This window comes from Danio rerio, chromosome 11 (assembly GCF_052040795.2).
Source record: "Danio rerio strain M-AB ecotype USA chromosome 11, GRCz13ab, whole genome shotgun sequence".
Taxonomy (NCBI): domain Eukaryota; kingdom Metazoa; phylum Chordata; class Actinopteri; order Cypriniformes; family Danionidae; genus Danio; species Danio rerio.
In genome coordinates, this window is record NC_141031.1 from 8,687,616 (window position 1) to 8,707,564 (window position 19,949).

General features: G+C 36.1%; 1 long non-coding RNA gene across 3 annotated transcripts in view; it reads right to left on the reverse strand.

Moving 5' to 3' along the window:
* Nucleotides 1-18,798, reverse strand: part of LOC147834645 (uncharacterized) — a 66,096-nt gene extending 47,298 nt beyond the window's left edge. For all 3 annotated transcript variants that reach the window (XR_015502351.1, XR_015502352.1, XR_015502350.1), the window contains exons 1-2: nt 18,558-18,798; nt 18,287-18,360 (exon numbers count right to left, since the gene is read on the reverse strand). This is a non-coding gene — a long non-coding RNA (uncharacterized LOC147834645). The remainder of the gene's footprint in view (nt 1-18,286; nt 18,361-18,557) is intronic.
* Between the last annotated feature and the right edge of the window lie 1,151 nt (nt 18,799-19,949).

Sequence of the window (19,949 nt, forward strand, 5' to 3'; positions counted from 1 at the left end):
AGAGTCTTTGTAATGGAAGTCTATGGGACAGTTGCTAGGGTGCAGTATGTGGTAGTTTGGGGTGTGGCTAGAAAGTTAAAAGCTCATCAGTTATTGGCAGTTTGGTATTCGGAGTTAAATGAGCTCAGCCATTAGTCTGTAGGATAGTCTGATTCATAGTTATGAGCTCACAAAGTTTGATCCCATGTTAAGTCAATGAGAGTCTATTGAATGGAAGTCTATGGGACAGTTACTAGGGTCCAAAAGTGGTTGCTAGGGCGTGGCTAGAAAGTTTAAAGGTGATCAGTCATTGGCAGTTTGATAGTCTGAGTTAAATGAGCCCAGTTAGAAGTCTGTGCAACAGTCTGACGCAGAGTTATAAGGGCACAAAGTTTGATCCAATGTTAAGTCTATGGGATTTTTCCGACAGTCCCGGGACGTTTTTCGGAAAACCGAAAGTCGGATCAGTCGGAAAAGATATAGCATAAAGAGTCAGACCAGTTTGGAGGTCTGGTGTGAGTTTGGTGGTAATAGTTTGAAAGTTCAAGGAGCAGATAGATTTTGAATTTTAGTCTCAGAAGAAGAATAAATAAAAATAATAATAAGTTTAAATAGGATAACAGTAGGTTGGCTTTGACAAGCCAGCCTAATAATAAGTTTAAATAGGATAACAGTAGGTTGGCTTTGACAAGCCAGCCTAATAATAAGTTTAAATAGCATTTCAGTAGTCTGGCTTTGACAAGCCAGCCTAATAATAATAATAAGTTTAATAGGATAACAGTAGTCTGGCTTGCTACACAAGCCAGCCTAATAAAACAGATAGAAAGAAACCAGTCAGTGGTAAGGAATAACAACAATGCTTAGTAATGTATGCTAGTAATAATGACAGTAAAAGAAAGGCCAACCGTAATAATAACGGACAACAACAATAATAATAAATCATAAATACACCAACTACTACTACAGAAAGTTACTAATATCACAACAACTACTACTGCTACTACAGCCACAACCACAACTACTACAATGTCTACTAATACTGACACTACTACAAAAATGACTACTACTACCGATACTACTACAGCGTCTGCTACAACTAATACTACTACAACCATGTCTACTACTACTACTACTACTACTATAACCGCAATCACTGCTACTACAAAATCTACATCGACAATCTACTACTGATACTACTACACCAGGGGTGGCCAACCCTGTTCCTGGAGAGCCACCTTCCTGCAGACTTCAGTTGCAACCCATATCAAACACACCTGCCTGTAATTATCACAAGGTGTTCAGGTCCTAATTAATTGGTTCAGGTGTGTTTGATATGGGAAATCTGCAGGAAGGTAGATCTCCAGGAACAGGGTTGGCCACCCCTGTACTACACCAACAACGACTACTACTACTACTACTACTACTACTACTACTACTACTACTACAACAACACCTTTACTACTGATACCACTATACCAACGACATCAACTACAACAGGAACTACTACAACTACTTCAATAATCACAAGTGCATTCGATACTACTACAGTGACTACTACTACTACTACAACAACAACTACAGCAACCTTAATAATGACAATGGTATAAATACAGTATATAAATATAATAAAGATAATGAGGAGATAACAGGAGGACAAGTCAAAACAATAATAATAATAATGATAACAAAAGTAAAAGTAATACCAATAATGATAAAGGGAGGTTGGGAAATCAGGGAGACAAATAATAATAATAATAATAGTAGTAGTAGTAGTAGTAAGTAGAAGAGGAAACAGAGGAAAAGAAGAGAAAAATACATAAATAAAATAAAAAAAAAAGGTTTCCAGCTGTCTTAAAATTATCTTCAGTGTTCAACAGAAGAAAAAAAGTCAATGAGGTTTCAAACAAGTAAAGGGTGAGTAAAATAGTGACACTATATTTAGTTTATGGCTGAACTGTTCCTTTAAGTCCTTTCCCCGAAATCGTCATGCAACAACAGTGTATCCTATGGCGCACAAGTGCTCAAGTTGAAAAAGATCACCTTCATGCTTTTCATGCGTCTGTACACAACATCTAAAAGTTTCAGCCGATCTCCGCAGCGCCTCCAGAAGACCTGCAGAGGAGCCATCGTGCAGTCAAAATGGCGAGTCAAATGGATTTGTTGATTAGGCATTTGAAAGTGGCACAGATGAGGGCGGCGATAATTGCAAGGGAAGATCAAAGCGAGCGTGGTGAGCTCAGAGACGTTAAGCCTCATGCTGGATTTATCTTTCAGATGCCAGAGCAGAACAGCCCTCTCTAAAGCCCGGGCATATTTTTAGTAAGAAAGCACTTCCTCTGAACCGCTGCTGACTGTTAGGGCTCAAAGACATCTTCCCGAGTCTTCTGATGCGAAGATAATGCTGAAATTATCGGTGGCTTTGTTCTATCATGCAGGCAAAAGACACACAAAGTTTATTCTCAAATATGTGTATGGTTTACAAAAAGGTCAGTTTAGATTTAGCGCATTAGCTTATATGATCTTAATGTTTGTGACAGTATTTTTTTTTTGTTACAATGCTGATCATTTTTAGCTTGTTAGCTAAGGTCTGTTAAAAAATATGAAACGATTTTAAGCCTCATAATATATTCGGTTGTGTTTGACATGGAAGTAATGCGTGCAAATTGCTTAAAAGAAAGTGCTTGAACTTTGAAAGGTATTATTTATTATTTTTAAATGTATTTTATTTTTACTTTTTAAAGATATTTTAGATTAGATTATTTGGAAGTTTAAGCGTGAAAAATAGTTATTTTTAAACTTTTTATAAAAGTATGTCAGTGACAAAAACACAAGAAAAACAAACAAGATTAACCCTTACAACATGAAAATTAAAACTGCAAGCAGTGGTAAAAAGGACATCGCACCCAGGATGACTGATCATAATGGACAATAGTAATTCAGGCTGATAAATATAAAAAATAGCATACAGTGGATGCTTTTCCAGACACAACCCAGTACAGGGAAACACCCACACACACTCATTCACATTCACACTCATACACTTGCCAATTTCACTTATCAGACCCCCCAGTTTTTCACGAATTTGCAATCGCTAAATCCAACGCAAAATCAAAGTCGTAAATAATTGTGATCCTGCAAAATTCTTAGTTTAAACGTATTGCAAAAATGTGCGTAATCTTATAAAACTTTAAATTCCAAACCATATAATCAAATCAGATTATTTTCAGTTTGCAATTAATTGTTTTGCATGACTTATAGATGTTGCATACGCAGCACATGTGATGTATTTGAGTCTCACTCGAAAAATGACATCCCACCTACACCCTCACAATCATATTACATGAATATTGGGGGGGGGGGGGTTGGGGGTGGTAAGCAGACATAGATGAAGTGCAAGTGATTTACATGTTAAGTTAATGCTAAGATGCATATTATCTTGTGGCGCAAATTGGACATTTTGTGTGTTTGACTAACCCTAACGCTTCAGACTGAAAAAGAAAGTGGGAGCAAACATCTAACAAATGGAGCAATGGAACAGACAGAAAAGCAAGCAGCTTAATGATAGAGACTGGTTCATAGGTGATGGCCGCTGGATGTGACTGAATTAAAGGACATTATTTTGCTTAACATGTATGACTGATAGTTAGATAAAGATACATTTTAGATAGAGATAAATGATTTCGATTTACTCTTTACCTCCAGTTCACGAGAGAAAACACTTCCCTGACATTGACAAATTTTATGGCAATCTGTGTTTTAGGTTTATTATGGTAGGGAAAGCCCTAACGCATGTCCTACTGTATTGGTGAGTTACATGTCAGATGTTCCAGGGAGCGAAATAGAAAAATAAGATTGTGGATCAAAATAAGTGTTATATAATTTGGCTAAATTCCTACTGTTTCAGATCTGGTCCTGACAATAGACCAAAATAAACTTTTTCTTATGATGTGACATTGTCATTGTGTCAAATTGCACACCTAAAATGTATGATATATATATATATTCTTTTTTTATTACAAATTGTCTGCAAACTTTTGGGAATTACCACCAAAATCATATCTGACTCATAGGGCATGTCTTTGAACTGTGGGGGAAACCCATGGACTGATAACCGCTGAGCCACCATAGCTGCCCAATTTATTTATTTATTTATTTGTTTGTTTGTTTGTTGTTTTTTATCTATTTATCTATCTATTTATTTATTTTTACTTTTTTAAAATATTTTGGATTAAGTTATTTGGAAAATATTTAAGTGTCAAAAATTATTGTTTTTTATTATTTCTAAAATGATGTAAAAAAGTAAAACGTGAAGAGTTTAAGTGAAAAAGTATAGACAAAGTATGAGAATACTGAAAAGAAAATAGTGAAAAGAAAGAGAAAAGAAGGTAATTAACCATTACAAAACAACACTAAGACATAACAAAAAACTTTTAAAAATAAAATATAACAAAAAAAAAATCTTTATTGTAGTTTATTGTAACAAAAAGCAATAGTTCATCAAATCTAAATCTAAATATTTAGGTTTTCAAAATTATTATCTTTACAGAGTTATTATAATAAGTTTAAAATAATTAAAATTCCATCCATTTTATTTATTTCAATTCTTTGGTGCGAATTGTTTGTGATTTTAAATATGCTTTTAAATTATGTTAACAGCTTTTTTCCAAATATTCTCTAAAATGAAATTATAAATTAAATATTTGGACAAATACATGTTTTTAAATGTTTATTTTTTTATTATTATTATTATTATTGCTATTATTAATATTTTTTATTGCCATCACATGCGTCCATAGTCCTACATTTCTGGAGATCGCGAATAAAAATAAACGCTGGTGCAGTAGAACATCATTCCTTTCAGTGCTAGCGGCTGACTGCTTACATTAATATTGATGGCTTTATCACTGTTACCAGTTTGCCCAATGGCTCACAGTGTAATGTCGGTAGGTTTGTGACGTAGCGCAGAAATGTAAGACAAAAAAGGCCAAAAGTAAAAAAAAAAAAAAAAAAAAAAAAAAGTAAATAACCGGGTGAAAGTGTGGTAAAATGTGGTAAACAGGTTGTCGCGAGAGCTTTTCTTTTTCTGGATTGCTTTCAAGAATACTGGCACTCTTCAGAAATGTAGGGCTGTTTTCAGAATGAGCCTGGGTTGTTTATTGCACATTTATAAGATTTTAGGCAATTTTAAAATGTGATAGATTAAGATCGAAAGGTCTTTTTCAAGTCAGATTCTGTTGATATATATATATATATATATATATATATACACACACACACACACACACACACACACACACACCTTTAAGAGCCGTCTGAAATTGTCATGCAAGTTGAGGATTTTTATCAGGCTGTTGTGTGTAGTTTCAGTAATAATTACTCTAAATGCACAGAGTATGTTGTTTACATTGCCTTTAAAATGAAAATAACTACACATACACTTGGCACTCGGAGGTTTTTGCATCTGAACTCTACATTTGAAATCAAATATTTGATTTGGGACCATTTTATGTCCTTTACATGTTTGTAAAGTTCATTTAAAAGTCGTATACTAGATGGGAGGTATACTTTATAGGCAACATTACACACAGCCAAATAATAAATCAGATGTAGACTCAATGATAAGTTTTTCTTTTTTGAAAAGCACCAGCCGTTCCTACTAAAAGATGCACAGAGGTAAATCAGCTAGTGTTATGGCAATATGGATAAATGTTTAGATAACGCTGAGCCTTTAATTGCAGCGCTGAAATAAGTGATGTAGGATTTAGTCACTTTGTAAATACTTATGTGTGATTGCGGAATATTGAAACCTCTCCAGATAAATCAACAGATGAATGCAAATGATACAGATTTTCCCTCTCTTTCTCTCAATCTGCGTCTTTTTTCTTCTATTCGCCATCTTTCCTTTAGGCCTTGCTGAATATAAACTAAAAATTCACAATGTTGGCATTGAAAACCCAGGCCATTTTTAACTAAAACGAGAGCTTTATTTACATTTTGAACCCGGGGAATAAATACATTGCAATTGCAGTGCCGATGTTCATATGTGTCCCTGTATTGTGAATATTCATCAAAAACATAATCAGTGATCAGGCTCTTTTAAAACTACACAGGGGGCACAACCTGCACAAAGTATCTCTTGTAATTACATTGTGGTTTAATGAATGATGTTATGGAAACAAATGTATAATTAATGGGTTATCACATGGTTAAACTCTCACCTTGTGATTAATATATAATTACAAAGAAGTCGGCACACTGTGATTTGGTCTCAGGAAGCAGAGAATAGCTGATTCAGTGCTCTTGTTTTCCTGTTGAACTCAGGGGACGGAAGCGTATTAAGGAGTCTGAGCAAAATATTGCATTTCCTTCTAGAATCCTCTAAAGTAAAGAGAACAGCTCATTACCTGTATCAAGATTGGATTAAAATACTTCTCTGTGAAATTTACCAGCTAATTTACATTTAAATGGTGATCCATGTTCGCGTTGTATTTAGATCAATGATTAGTAAATCAATGGCATTACAAAGCCTTAAAACATTCTTATTTTGAAATGTTGAAATTAAGATATGAAATAACATTATCATGATAAATAGTAAACATTTTACATACCAAGGCTATGTTTACAAACAATGATACACTAAGAACAGGGGTCTGTTCTTCGTACCTCGCTTAAATGATCTAAGATGATTTGGCAGATCCTGGATCTGTTCATCTTGATGACTGACCTCTGGCTAATTTGGTTCTTCAAACAAGTTTGCGAATCAGATTAGAATGTCTGGATAAACTGATCTGAGATCGCTCCGTGTGTTGTGAAGGACTGATCTATCGATCCTCGAAATCATGATCAGCAATGCAACGATTGGCTGACGGCACAGCAGCGTAATGAAATCATCTGATTAATATTTAATTATCCATGCGAGCAATATTACATCAAATTAGCAGTAAACGGTTTGTTAAATATGACACGCAATAACTTTCAACATTTGTTATGAGCTGCAGGCTTTACACTATCATGTGTCAAGTGTATTCATCATGTATTTCAATGCATATTAATGTATTTAGTTCTACATTTAGAAAAGATTTTCTTTATTATAGTAGCCGTGTTTTTTAATCGGTGTAAAGAATAACTGGTTGTTTACAAAAGCATTTTGATATTGGAAAAGGCGTCTGCAACTATTGTGAAGCATCAAATCACTGGCATATTAACTATCAAAACATGTTTATGTCAGCATAAATGTATTGCTTTTTTTTAAAAAGTCACATATTGTGCATTTTTTTCTATTATACACAATTTGTATTAAAGCGATCTAAAAAGTTTTCTTTGCACCACCAGGTGGCAGTCTTTGTACTTTCATTTCGAGGGTGTAGATTGCATAAGTTTTATTAATATGTATAACTTTATTTATTTTATTAATAACCATAACTTTATATAGTTAAAATGGTAAAAAATATTTACCATTTTCCCAGGTGTAACTACTACTGTAAGAAAATATCAGAATTCAGAACATACTTTCTGTATTATCTTTGCTTGAACAGACCCGATCTAATCCTGTTTATATGAATTGAACCTGCTCCCAATCAGGTTTGACCTAGCAGAACTGTTGCTATGACAACAACTCTCGGATCAGCTTTGAAGAACAAAATGATCCTGGATCGTGTCAGATCGTCAATATCCAAATCCAGCTAACTGAGTAATCCACGTACGAAGAATGTTTCAGAAAGGAGGTTAAGTGAAAACTCAGAGTATTTTCACCCTTACATGAGAGAAACTCTAGGTTTTCCGTTTCAAAATGGCAGGTTAGTTAAACTTGAGAAAGCAGGGAAAGTCAAGCCTGTTTCTAAAAGAGAGGTAACTTTAACTCAGAGTCCTTTACTGTGGTAACTTACTCTGTGAACCTAACCTGGTCGGGAGCAGGTTTTATGCTCTAAACTGGGAGTTTCTGTCGGTCTCCTCCCCTTTTTTAAAGTCGAAGCGTATTTCTAGTGGTATGTTCTTCGGCCTAAGCCTTACGTTTCCACTCACCTATTTTAATGCTCATTTTGGATAAGCACATAAAAACGATTTATGGAAACGTCATGATGCACATAACTTTTGAAAATATGCATAATAAAACACGCGCATAACTGAGAAGGATAAACTTTTATACGATAGAACAGATGCGCCTAAGCTATGATGAAAACACTTTTTCTGAACAAATTACAGTATGTGCATTAAAAAAAGGGTTTGTCTTGTGCCTAAACCATTCAGAAACTGAATACTGTATATGCCACCTTAGGTTTGCGGTCACCTGTTTGTCTTGTTCGTATTAGAGATCAGCGCGGGACGCTCTCTCTCATTAACACGCATGCACGCACGGAAGAAAGACAGCACCAAGCGGCGCACAGCATCACCTCTCTCTCTCATTCACACACATACATAGAGAGAGAGCACCAAGCGACACAAATGAAATCATGCTCTCTCTCATTCACACACACACACACACACACACACACACACACATAAACAGCATCTACTCGGATGCACCCGTGCTCGCTCGCTCGGGAGCGATATTGTTACACCGAACGCCCGCTCCCTTACAAATTACACCAGAGTTACCGACAGCTCCCGCACTTTATTCGGAAATTTACAGCGGGAATGCAGACCTCTAGTTCGTATTTACCACGTCTCCCTTCTTGTTCAGTCGAAACCGGAAATACCAAACTGCAGGTCACTTGGTGAGCGACTCGCCATCTTATCTTACCTTATCTATCTCTTTCTCTCTCTCTCTCTCTCCCACACTGTCCCGTGATGACAATCATGCATACCCATTTGTAGGCATTAAATAATATTTATCATTTAATACTTGTCTCCTATATAAGTCCATTGTTTTTTATGATGGTATAACAGTATTGAAACTGACACAATATTTTTAGATCCCGCGGTATACCATATTACCGCCCAAGCCTATATATATATATATATAAATATATATATATATATATATATATATATATATATATATATATATAGAGAGAGAGAGAGAGAGAGAGAGAGAGAGAGAGAGAGAGAGAGAGAGAGAGAGATGAAGTCAGAATTATTAGTCCCCTTTTGATTTATTTATTTTTTTCTAAACGATGTTTAAGAGAGCAAGGAAATTTTCACAGTATGTCTGATAATATTTTATCTTCTGGAAAAAGTCTTATTTGTTTTTTTTGCCCAGAATAAAAGCAGCTTTAAATTTTTTAAAAACTATTTTAGGGACTAAATTATTAGCCCCTTTTAAGCAATTTTTTTTTAAAAGAACATTTTTGAACCACATCTTACAGATTATAACGGCTTTAACACACCTTTCAAAATTGTGTGTCGCAAAAACACTCTGCAATCCACTCAAAACACTACTGAAAGCCATTTTCAGATCGCAAATTACTGGTTGTAAACACTGGAGGCGGAACTTCTAAATATTCTACCAGAAGACGCTGGTCACTATGGCGCCCTCTATGGAACAGCCCAGAAAAAGGTCTAGAAATCGCAAAAATGCAGACTTTCTCGGAAATGTCTCCCATTCAGTTTTTTACCTCCTGCCCTCCATCTGAATTTTGCGTATCACCAGAATCACATAATTGAAAACAACCTACACTAAAATCAAAAATTTCAAATACTACTTCAAGGTCTTCGATCTTCGATTCAACAACTGAACTGACTGTAATTTGAAAAAAAAGTGATCTACTTTTATCCAATCAGATTGTCAAGTATTCTATTTTTCAAGGTAGAGATTATAGACTTCATAGACATGACAATACTCATCCACACTCATTGGAAGAAAACTCTCAGTTGAATCTGAAACTGACTCTCAACACAATAGCAATTTAATCCATACTGCATTATCTGAGTTTCTCCTATCAGACAAAAAGCTTCATACTTTCACATCTCATTTGAAGATGCAACAAAATAGTAAATTCTTGTGCTTCTTCTACTCATCTCGAGTCAAACCAATCTAAAAAAAACTGCTCTTCCAACAGCAGACAGACCACATGACCAGTTTCCCCTTATCCTCCACGAGAGGCTTTATCAGGCTCATGTCATGAGGGATTTTTCCCAGTAATAACTATGGTTAGAGAGTGAACCGCTGAGATGTGTACTTAGTAGACACTTTTCTCTTTCTAGAATCTCTACGCTTTCAATTCCAGACCTTTAGCCCTGCTCGTATTTTTCTGTCAAAACCGATGCGATGGATTAGCAGTAAGACAACAGCTGAAATTAGAGTCACTGTCCCACTGCAGAATTGTGCGGCTTGTCATTGCTCCCCTAATGAGCTCATGTCTTTCTGGAAGTGGCCATTATCTGTTAAAGCCACACTCTGCTCCGCTTACCAGAATTCTGATAATTTCGCATTTCATAAACAAAAAAAGCACTCATGCGGGGAGAGAGATGACAGCTCTGAGAGAGCCACGGGACGCCCACACTGATTCAGCGAAATGATTGGTGCGATGTGTCATGCCACCTGCTGTGAGCCGTACACATCCCGACGTCTCCGCCATTTTTTGGGGCCTTTTCGCACTCTGTGAATTAGTATGCTGGGAGTTCAGGATGGAAGTAAGTGTGTGGGTCAACAATATTGAGTCACCACTGCTCTGGGCTGCTGGGGCAGAGGTTTATGTGGCCCTGCCTGTGGTCATCAGCTTTGGTCACCGAGTCAGATCCTTGCTGGTTGGGGAGAAAACACAACAAAACCTCTCAAATGTGGCTGCTAAGGGAGATCTCTGACATTTTGTATCTGTTTTTGTTTGTACTGACCATATGTGAATAAACTCTGTGAACAGACAAACTGTATGTACTTCAGAAATATTAGGCTGTAACTTTCGACCCTACCAACTACCAATATAGTTGGATTTGATTATCTTCTTTCTCTTTTTTGCATCCAAGGTCCTCATTGATGGGTCAAGACATCTAAGGGTGCTTTCACACCTAGACTTATGTTTTGAAACCTTTCTCATTTGCACAGTTAGCGCAGTTCATTTGAATCCAGTACATGAACCCAGCAATCGCACTCAGATCTGCACCAAAACAATCGTTCCGAGATCGCTTGAATGAGGTGGTCTCGGCTCAATTGAAACAAACTCTAGAGCGGATCGATTGTAGTAAGAAAGCAATACAATCAGAGCACGGTTAAATCACAGTGTGTTATGGATATGTAATAGGCATACAACTATATGGAGAGTGAATTATGAGTAGGGAGGGAGGTCATTCCAGACATCCCAAGTCTCCTGGATGTTTCAGGAGTCTCCCGTAAATGCACAGAGACACCCGGATGCCTGAAAACAAGTGATAATCTCCCAGAAATTGCGTGTCCCCTACCTGGGGCCTCATGTACGAAGACTTGCGTGGAAATCTTACTAAAATATTGCGTACGCACAAAGCTGTAAATGTGCGTACGCAGAAAAAAAATTCAGATGTATGAAACACTGCGTACGCCGAATCTCACGCATATTCTTTTGTACATCTGAATGAACGTGAAACTGAGCGCAACATGCACGAGCACAAAACCCCTCCCTGCCTCCTCCCCCGTATGAATATGCTAATGACTATGCTAATGGCAAAACCCAACGAAAAAGCAACGGCAAAATCAAGCAAAAAGAGAAACTTTGAACAGAATGTGAATTGGAGGTGCTGCTTTCGGAGGTAGACCGGAGAAAAGCGGTGTTATTTGCAAGTTTGTTCTCCGGAATCAACAACAAAAGAGAAAAATAGAGTGGGAGAGTTTAGCTGATGCGGTTAACACAGTTGGGTCTGAACATCGCACTGAGTGCATTTAAGAAAGAGATAGTGTGGTTTATATCTATAAAATGTTGCACTACCCTTAGTAGTCTCAGTGGCGCAGCTCATACGACGCATGTGTTCATAAACTGACACGTTCGAGCAAAAATTTGGTTCGAATCCAGCGTTTGATGAACTCTTTCTTCTTTTTTTTCCCGCTACATATCAGATTTTGCCCACTATTTATCACGAGAAAGACAAGTAGGAATCATCAATAAGTTTGTGCATCATATTTTATTTGCACATTTATTGAATGGAAATGTTTCTGATTCACGCATGCAAATTCATCTTCAGATAGTGTCTTTATAGCAATGTGCGTGCGGTAGATCGCTCAGATTACATTGGGAAAACAGGCGACTGCTGCAAATTGTGCTTTAATGTTTAGCTGCTCAACTGTATGGTATGGAAATCTTACATACTCACTAGATGAACCCGTCTCATACAGCTGCCATTGCAAGGCTTAGACACTTTGTAGAGAAGAATTTAACACAACTGCCTCTAGGAGTCGCCAATGGAAATAAAAAACACACGCACAAAAAATGTGCGTACGCCTGCCAGAAAGCTGCCGTGAACCTGCGCACATTCCCACGTTCAGTTCATTGTTAGTAAATCCAAACGTGAGCGATTCTGAGCGTGAAACCTGGCGTACGCAAAGTTTTTGTGCGTACGCAGCGTTGATACATGAGGCCCCTGGTCCTCAAATACTTTGCGCGTCCTTCTCACCCCACCCCACCACATCCCTCCTCGCTCTTCAGACTTGTCACGCACACCTTGTCAAACACCACCAAACCACTACCTCCCCTGACAGCTAAGCGGTACTCTGCAAAATAAACTGACCAATGTGAGGAGAGTTTACTCACACGTGACTTGTTTTAGCTCTTTTGGTCCATTTAGAAAGCGAACTGCACCAAGAGCAAAGAGCAACAATGTAATAATTTTAATCCTTGTTTCGGAACAAATGAATCAATTCACAGGTGTGAAAGCACCCCAAGTGTCTGTCCAATCTTTTACTGGATTTATTCAAACAATTATTATCTGATGAAAAAAAAAAACAAGCATGTAGAATTGGTGATGGCTGTCAGTGATGGAGAGAGTTCTGATTGGCTGTTCAGCTACAAATCCAAGTGTTAGTTTTGTCACTTCAGTTTTTGTTCTAAGCAAACAATACAAGTCAAAAAGAAACACAAAGAAGCCGGCTGTCATTTTTTCCAACATAGGCTCATTCTGAAAACAAAGAACTATAGTCTCGACCCAACTTTTTAAAATGTGTTGATGCCATATAAATATAGAAAATATTATAAAATATATAAAATCAACTTAATTTTCCCTTGAATCTCTTGGCAGTTTATTCAATAAAGATATTTAGTTACTAACCCGCCACAAATAGTGGGCTCATTTAAAAATTGGACTGGGCTGTGGAAACACTTGTGTTTTGTTTATTTGAAAACTAACCACTTATTAAAAAAAAAAAAAAAAAGAATGTTCAGTGAATTTAATTGGAAGTTTCTTGAAGAATTTGAGGTAGATAATAGGTCAAGATCATGTCCTGCATGGTTAAATCACATTGATTTCCATTACCCTAGTTTTTCTAGTTGGCTTCTCTTAGTTTCTCTACTGTTGAGGTAATCTCGTGGCAACAGATCTTGTTCCATTGGTAGCGGGCCATTTTGGACTGTCGGGAAGGACTTTGCTTAGAAGATAATGTGCTCTTGATTGAGGTTTTCAGATTTCACATCAAGTCAAAATAACTTGGGTAGGACTGGCTGAGAAGTTCTTGACGAGGCCATCTCTCTGCTAGAACGAATCAGCACTTAACCACATGATCAGGAGCTTTTCCATTGTTTCTTAACATACAGTTGTTGTTCTTCATTTACTTCAAAAACAGCTGCCTAAGTCTGGATGACATTTCAAAGTTAAAAAGGAGCAGATGTCTAGTACCCCTCGACCTTCCCCCACCAGACCTACACCACCACCCGCAATATATTCATTAAAAACAGCCCACTTGCTTTTCGGTGTGTCTGGATTTCTCTGTGTGTGTGTGTCTAGTATTCAATTTAGGGAGACATCAGAGACTTGGTGACTGGAAAACTCACGTCAGGTTTCCTCAGCTTGTCTCCAGACCCCTTATGAGACGCAGATCCCACCCTTCTCTCTGCTTCTCATCCAGTCTTCTTTTCTCTTCTTGCAATAATGAAAAATTGACCTGCTAAGAGCATCTAACCACAACGCTCTCCCCAGAGGTCTCTCTCCATTACAGTCAATTTATGTATCTCACAATAGCAGTAGCAGACCAGTGTAATGTTTCTAAAGACAGTAATGAAGATCCATTAGGCGCTAGTAGGAATGTTTGGAGGAGAAAGAGAAGACGACGTCCATGGAGCATTAATACACTGCACTTCTTCTGCTGTTTCGTTCAAGTTCTCCAGCACTCATCTAAAGTCACCTTGCCTTTTACTGAAATATTCATACTGGGGAAAATGTCAAAGGATTTACGCTACGCATTGAGAACTAGTCTTGATCAGAAAAAAACTAAAGTATATAGCATGCAACATCATCATATTCCATCACATGTGTTATTCAGGTTTTTGAGTTTGAATGGACACATAAATATAAGATAATACCAACAACTCTTGAGAATTCCAATGCAAACTCGTTGCAATTCATAAATACTTGGTTTAGTGGCTAATTCAGATTCATTTGTTTGATCTCATTCATACATTTTAGTATGATTTGCTCATCCTGCAATGAGAGGTAGGATTAGGGGTGGGGTTTGAGGAAGGGATTTCCCGATCAGGTTTTTTTGCCATTAACTCTGAGTCCAAGTCATTTGATTTTGAGTATCTACCGATATAAAAACCGAATCCGATACTTCTATAATACTTTAACAAAGAATAAAGAAGAGCAAATAAACACCCAGGATGCTCCTTATTTTTTCTTTAATTCGCCTTGTTTTAACATTCAACAACTCTGTTGTTGAACAAACAGAGCACTTCTATGAGGTAGCTTGAACAATCAAGTGATAAATATAATAAGTTCTTCATTTTTTGACTTTAGTGCAACAGTTATATATATAAAAGAAAACTAAAATAAAAACAAATAGCACCTCAACTTAAAATACCAGGCTGGCAATCCCAAGATTACATATCTCACAGTTTGCTATGGCAATGTTGTCTTCTTTAACTTTATAATACCTCCAGAATGTAGATATACAGTTAGAGCCCCTTTGTTTTTTTTGTTTGTTTTTTCCCAAATTATGTTTAACAGATTCAGGAAATTTTTACAGTATGTCCGATAATATCGTTTCTTCTAGAGAAAGTCTTATTTGTTTTATTTCGGCTAGAATAAAAGCAATTTTTAATTTTTAAAAACCATTTCAAGGTCAAAGTTATTAGCCCCTTTAAGCTATTTTTTTTTTCAGTAGTCTATAGAACAAACCATCGTTATACAATAACGTGCCTAATTACCCTAACTTGTCTAGTTAACCTCATTAACCTAGCTAAGCCGTTAAATGTCACTTTAAGCTGTCATCATGGCAAAGATAAAATAAATCAGTTATTGGAAATGAGTTACTAAAACTATAATGTTTAGTAATGTGTTTAAAAAAACGTTCTCCCTGTTTAGCAGAAAATGGGTGATAAAATAAACAGTGGGCTCAAAAATTCAGAGGGTTTAATAATTCTGATGAGAATATTTACAGTATATAGTCCTCTTGATCAGGAGGTAACGTCCAATTGTCATCGAGTCTGACACCATGTGATCTGCCCAATATCTTATCACGTGATGGGATCTGGACATCCCTAGTTTGAGGATCCGCTTTTTTCTTTTTTTTTTTTAAATCTACGTTTTTTAACATATGGTACGAATTAGCCATTTTTACATAAATTTGTTATGTTTCTTTGTGAGATCGGGCTTAGTGTCCACATAAACACATTCAGTTATGCCTTAAGTTAATTTAAACAACTAAGAAAATTGCATGCATCATTATTTAGGTCCATGCGTTAGCACTTAATATAACAGCTTCCTGTGAAACTTTGAAAAACCACTTACCACAATAGCTGGAGAGAAAAAACTTGTCAAATAAGGATTTTATAATTTACAAGTATCATTTAAAAATAAACGAGTTAACCAATTATCACTTTATTAATTTTTTAAATGTTAAAACATAAAACAAACAAATCGATAACAGGCTTAAAGTACATTAAAATATTATAAGTAATATATATATATATATATATATATATATATATATATATATATATATATATATATATATATATAAAGCTATGAAGGGTGGCTAAGTGGTTCACAGAAAGAAAGTTGCAGATTCCAGTGGTGACTGGACGAGTTGGTGTTTCTGTGTGGAGTTTGCATTTTTTTATCATGTTATTTTATATTCGCTATTGCGTTTTTACCTGTTTGGTCAATGATTGTTTAGTAATGATTTCTTATTTGTTTTAATTCGTTTTAGCATGGCTGTTGATGCTTATTGTAAGGCGACCTTGGGTGTCTAGAAAGGCGCCATTTACAAATAAAATGAATTATTCTTATTCTTATTCTTATTAATATTATTATGTTCTTTCCGTGTTGATGTGGGGTTCCTCCGGGTGCTCCAGTTTCCCCCACAGTCCAGACATGCGCTATAGGTGAATTGGGTAAACAAATTTGGCTGTCGTGTGTAAATGAGTGTGTATGGGTGTTTCCCAGTAGGTTGCAGTTGGAAGGGCATCTGGTATGTAAAATATGAGTTGGAATAGTTGGCGGTTCATTCCGCTGTGGTGACCTCTGATAAATAAGAGATTAAGCTAAAGGAAAATGAATGTAAGAACAAAAACTTTGTTAGATCTAATCCTTGCTTTGTCCAAGAATTTATATATACAAATGTCTACATCTAGAGAACTTTTCAATGTACATTTTTTGTATAACCTCTTAAGGCCCAAAGTGTTTTTGGTTTTTTTTACAAGCATTTTTTATTTCTCTTTGCTATTTAGGCTTATTGGAACCTAATTAGAATAAAACCTTAGTATTATCTTTTGATATGATGTACTTTTAGAAAAAAATGATGTCCATGTATGTGGACTCATGGTCCGAATGGGCATAAAACACTTTTACCCGACTGTTTTTTAATGCATATTTAACATAGAGATTTTTTAACATGTTTTGACTATCAGAGAGTAAAAACATTTTTTTCCCCCATTTTAGACAGTTAAAAATAGTATTTGGGACATTTCATATGCTGCAAAACAATTGCAGGATGACACTGTATGTCTGTAACATAATATAAAACATTCAAAGTATTTTAAATAGTCACTTAGGAGCTAAAAATGTGCTGTCCACGTATGCGGCCACTAAGCCCTAGGAGGTTAGTGAAACATGATTTAATGGTTTAAATTGATAACTGATACTTGATGGTTGATACAAAACAAAGTGTCGCCCAAAATACGGTTAGTGTATTAACATGTTCATTTTTAATTTTGCAATTGGCTGGTTGTCAGTACACAAGAATACTTTTTAAACAATCAGAGGATAAACAATATATCCCTGTTACGAAAAACAAAACCATGTTTAAGCTAGTTTTTGACAGCTAGTTTGCAGAACATGTCAAGTGTTTTCTGGCAGTCATTAGGTTGTCAATTTTCTGCATGACAAGTTGCACTTTTTCCTGAATTTCAAGCCATTTGGGTGTTTTTCTGTAAAATCTGTCATGTGCGGTTTAGGTTACGCTGTCTTTCAAAATACACAATAATAGCAGATCAATTATGAAGCATGTATTTTTCACACAAAAAAAAGTTATGTTCCTGAAGAGGTCAAATCATTTTTTTATTTATTATTTTCTAGTCATAAGACAAATGTTTGTCATGAATAGAAGCTAAATTGAGCTCATAAATAATTAGCATGAAGAATGTTAATTCTGAAACACCCTACATGTTTGCAGCATTTGACCCACATTCCTGCTCAGAGCCATGCATGACGATCTCAAAAGGCTTGTCATGCTGAATTCCTATTTTTGTGACTAAATACAAGTCTCTTTGAAGTTCTATGAACACTAAATTACCATAAACGTGCTCTCTGCCTCTATTTCCTTTCAGTTGTTTGTAGTAATCTATTTTTTAACCTTGCTATTGCTGGGTTTGTCTTGTGAAATCAAGAAGAGTAAAACAGAGAAAAAACTTTGAGGTTTATTGTAGCTGTATCAGACTCAATGTGACTTTCAAAGTCTATGTTCTATAAATGAAAAGCAAACATTTTCTCAGTGCTATCTAACGGCGCTCCCACATCCCACCCCCCCCTTTTTTTATTTAATCTTGCATCAGGCCATAGGAAACTTGGCACATCTCTTTATGTTCCACCCATCTCTTTTGTTTAAATGGAGAAATGACGCCCAGTTTTTTTTTTAAACAAGAGGAACACATTGTATGGCAGCTAAATTAAAGTCACCCCTAATAATAAAAGCCTGCATCTGTGCTTAGTTTTTTTATCTTTCAAATCTGAAGGACAAAAATGTGGGCAAACCAACCTGGAATAGCTTCATGGCTGTTCTGCCAAAAACGACTGTCTCCATTCCAGCTCATCTTCACTTCAAAAAGATGTCTACAGGAAACAGGGTGATATTAGTAAACGAAAACTAAAACTATTGGTCACAAGATATTTTTGCTAACTGAAATAATCCACAAATGCAAAAACTGAAACGAAACTAACAACAGCCACTGAAAAACTAACTAAAAACCAAAAAATTAATAATAGTTTTCAGAATTAATACACACTCATACGGTGGTGTAAAATCTGACCTGCGACTGTTTAGAGAAACACCTGTAGATGAACTTTTACAGACAAACACATCAGTCTGTCACAAAATGGTTCGGGGAACAAGTTGTGGATCCAAATGTGTCTTTATTACAAGACTAATCAGTCAGCCATTGGTCAATCGCAGGAGCAAACGTTTATATATATATATATAAGGTTATTAAGAACCGTACAGTCAAGAAAGACTAGACAAACAAAACCCACTTCATGATGTTACAGGTAAACAAGACTAAGCAAAGTGTGACATGCATATATAGTCATGGCAATCAGTTAATCATGAGCTTCCAGCTGTGTGTGAGTAATCAGGGGGATCACGGATTGGTTTGTAAGGTGCATGCAAGATTTTTTAGTCCAGTGAGAATTGTAGTTCTCTTTAGCAATCTGCAAGGATTAGATTGCTGGTGATCGGGACACAGTCAAGAGCAAGATTATATGCCAAAAATAATTTAATTCTTGATAAACATAAAGCATGTGTTGTGTGTTTTTTTCACCTGCCCAAAAAATGTACAGTGCACTCTCAGACAAAAAAAAAAAAAACTACACGGTGGTACAAAATAATGCACCTTGAGGAACAGTTTTGCACAATATTTGCTTCATGAATGATTTTGCTTTATAATTGAATAAAAACTGTGCATTATTTTGTATGCTCTTTTGTGTGGGGACATTTTTGGGATGTTTTCTTTATACTTTGTTCATTCATTCATTCATTTTCCTTCAGCTAGTCCCTTTATTCACCAAGGGTCACCACTGCAGAATGAACCGGCAACTTATTCAGCATATGTTTTAACCACTGAGTCACTGTGACGCCTTAACTAGAATTACTAAATCTAAATAGAAACAGAAATAGAAATATGTTCACAAAATACAAACTGAAATACGCTCTGCTCACACTGTTTAATTTCAGCCATGATTTTGCCATCTGAGACAAATTAGAGAAATCCAATAGGAGCGCCAAACCTGATGATGCATTCCATGTGACAATTCAAACGACCGTGGGGAAATGTCAAAACTGTTTTTTTTTTCTTCCTGGTTTTATTTTTGATGCGCGCCGTGCGCAAAATTGCAGCTACAGATTGTTTACATTTTCTGTGAGGAATCATTTAAAACAAGAAATAAAGAAGGGGTAAAGTCTAGATAGCAAACATCGCTGGCTGAAAGTGCGATTTACACATCAATAAAACAACATTTTTAAGACAGTGTGTATCAATAATTAATATTTTTATAATACTGTGATGGTTGGGTTTAGGGTTAGCGTAGGGGTAGACAATAAAAATAGAATTTGATAGATAACATAAATAATATTTGGTACAGCTGCTGTTTTTACGTTACTGTGACGGTTGGGTTTAGGGTTGGGGTAGGGGTAGACATTAATAAAA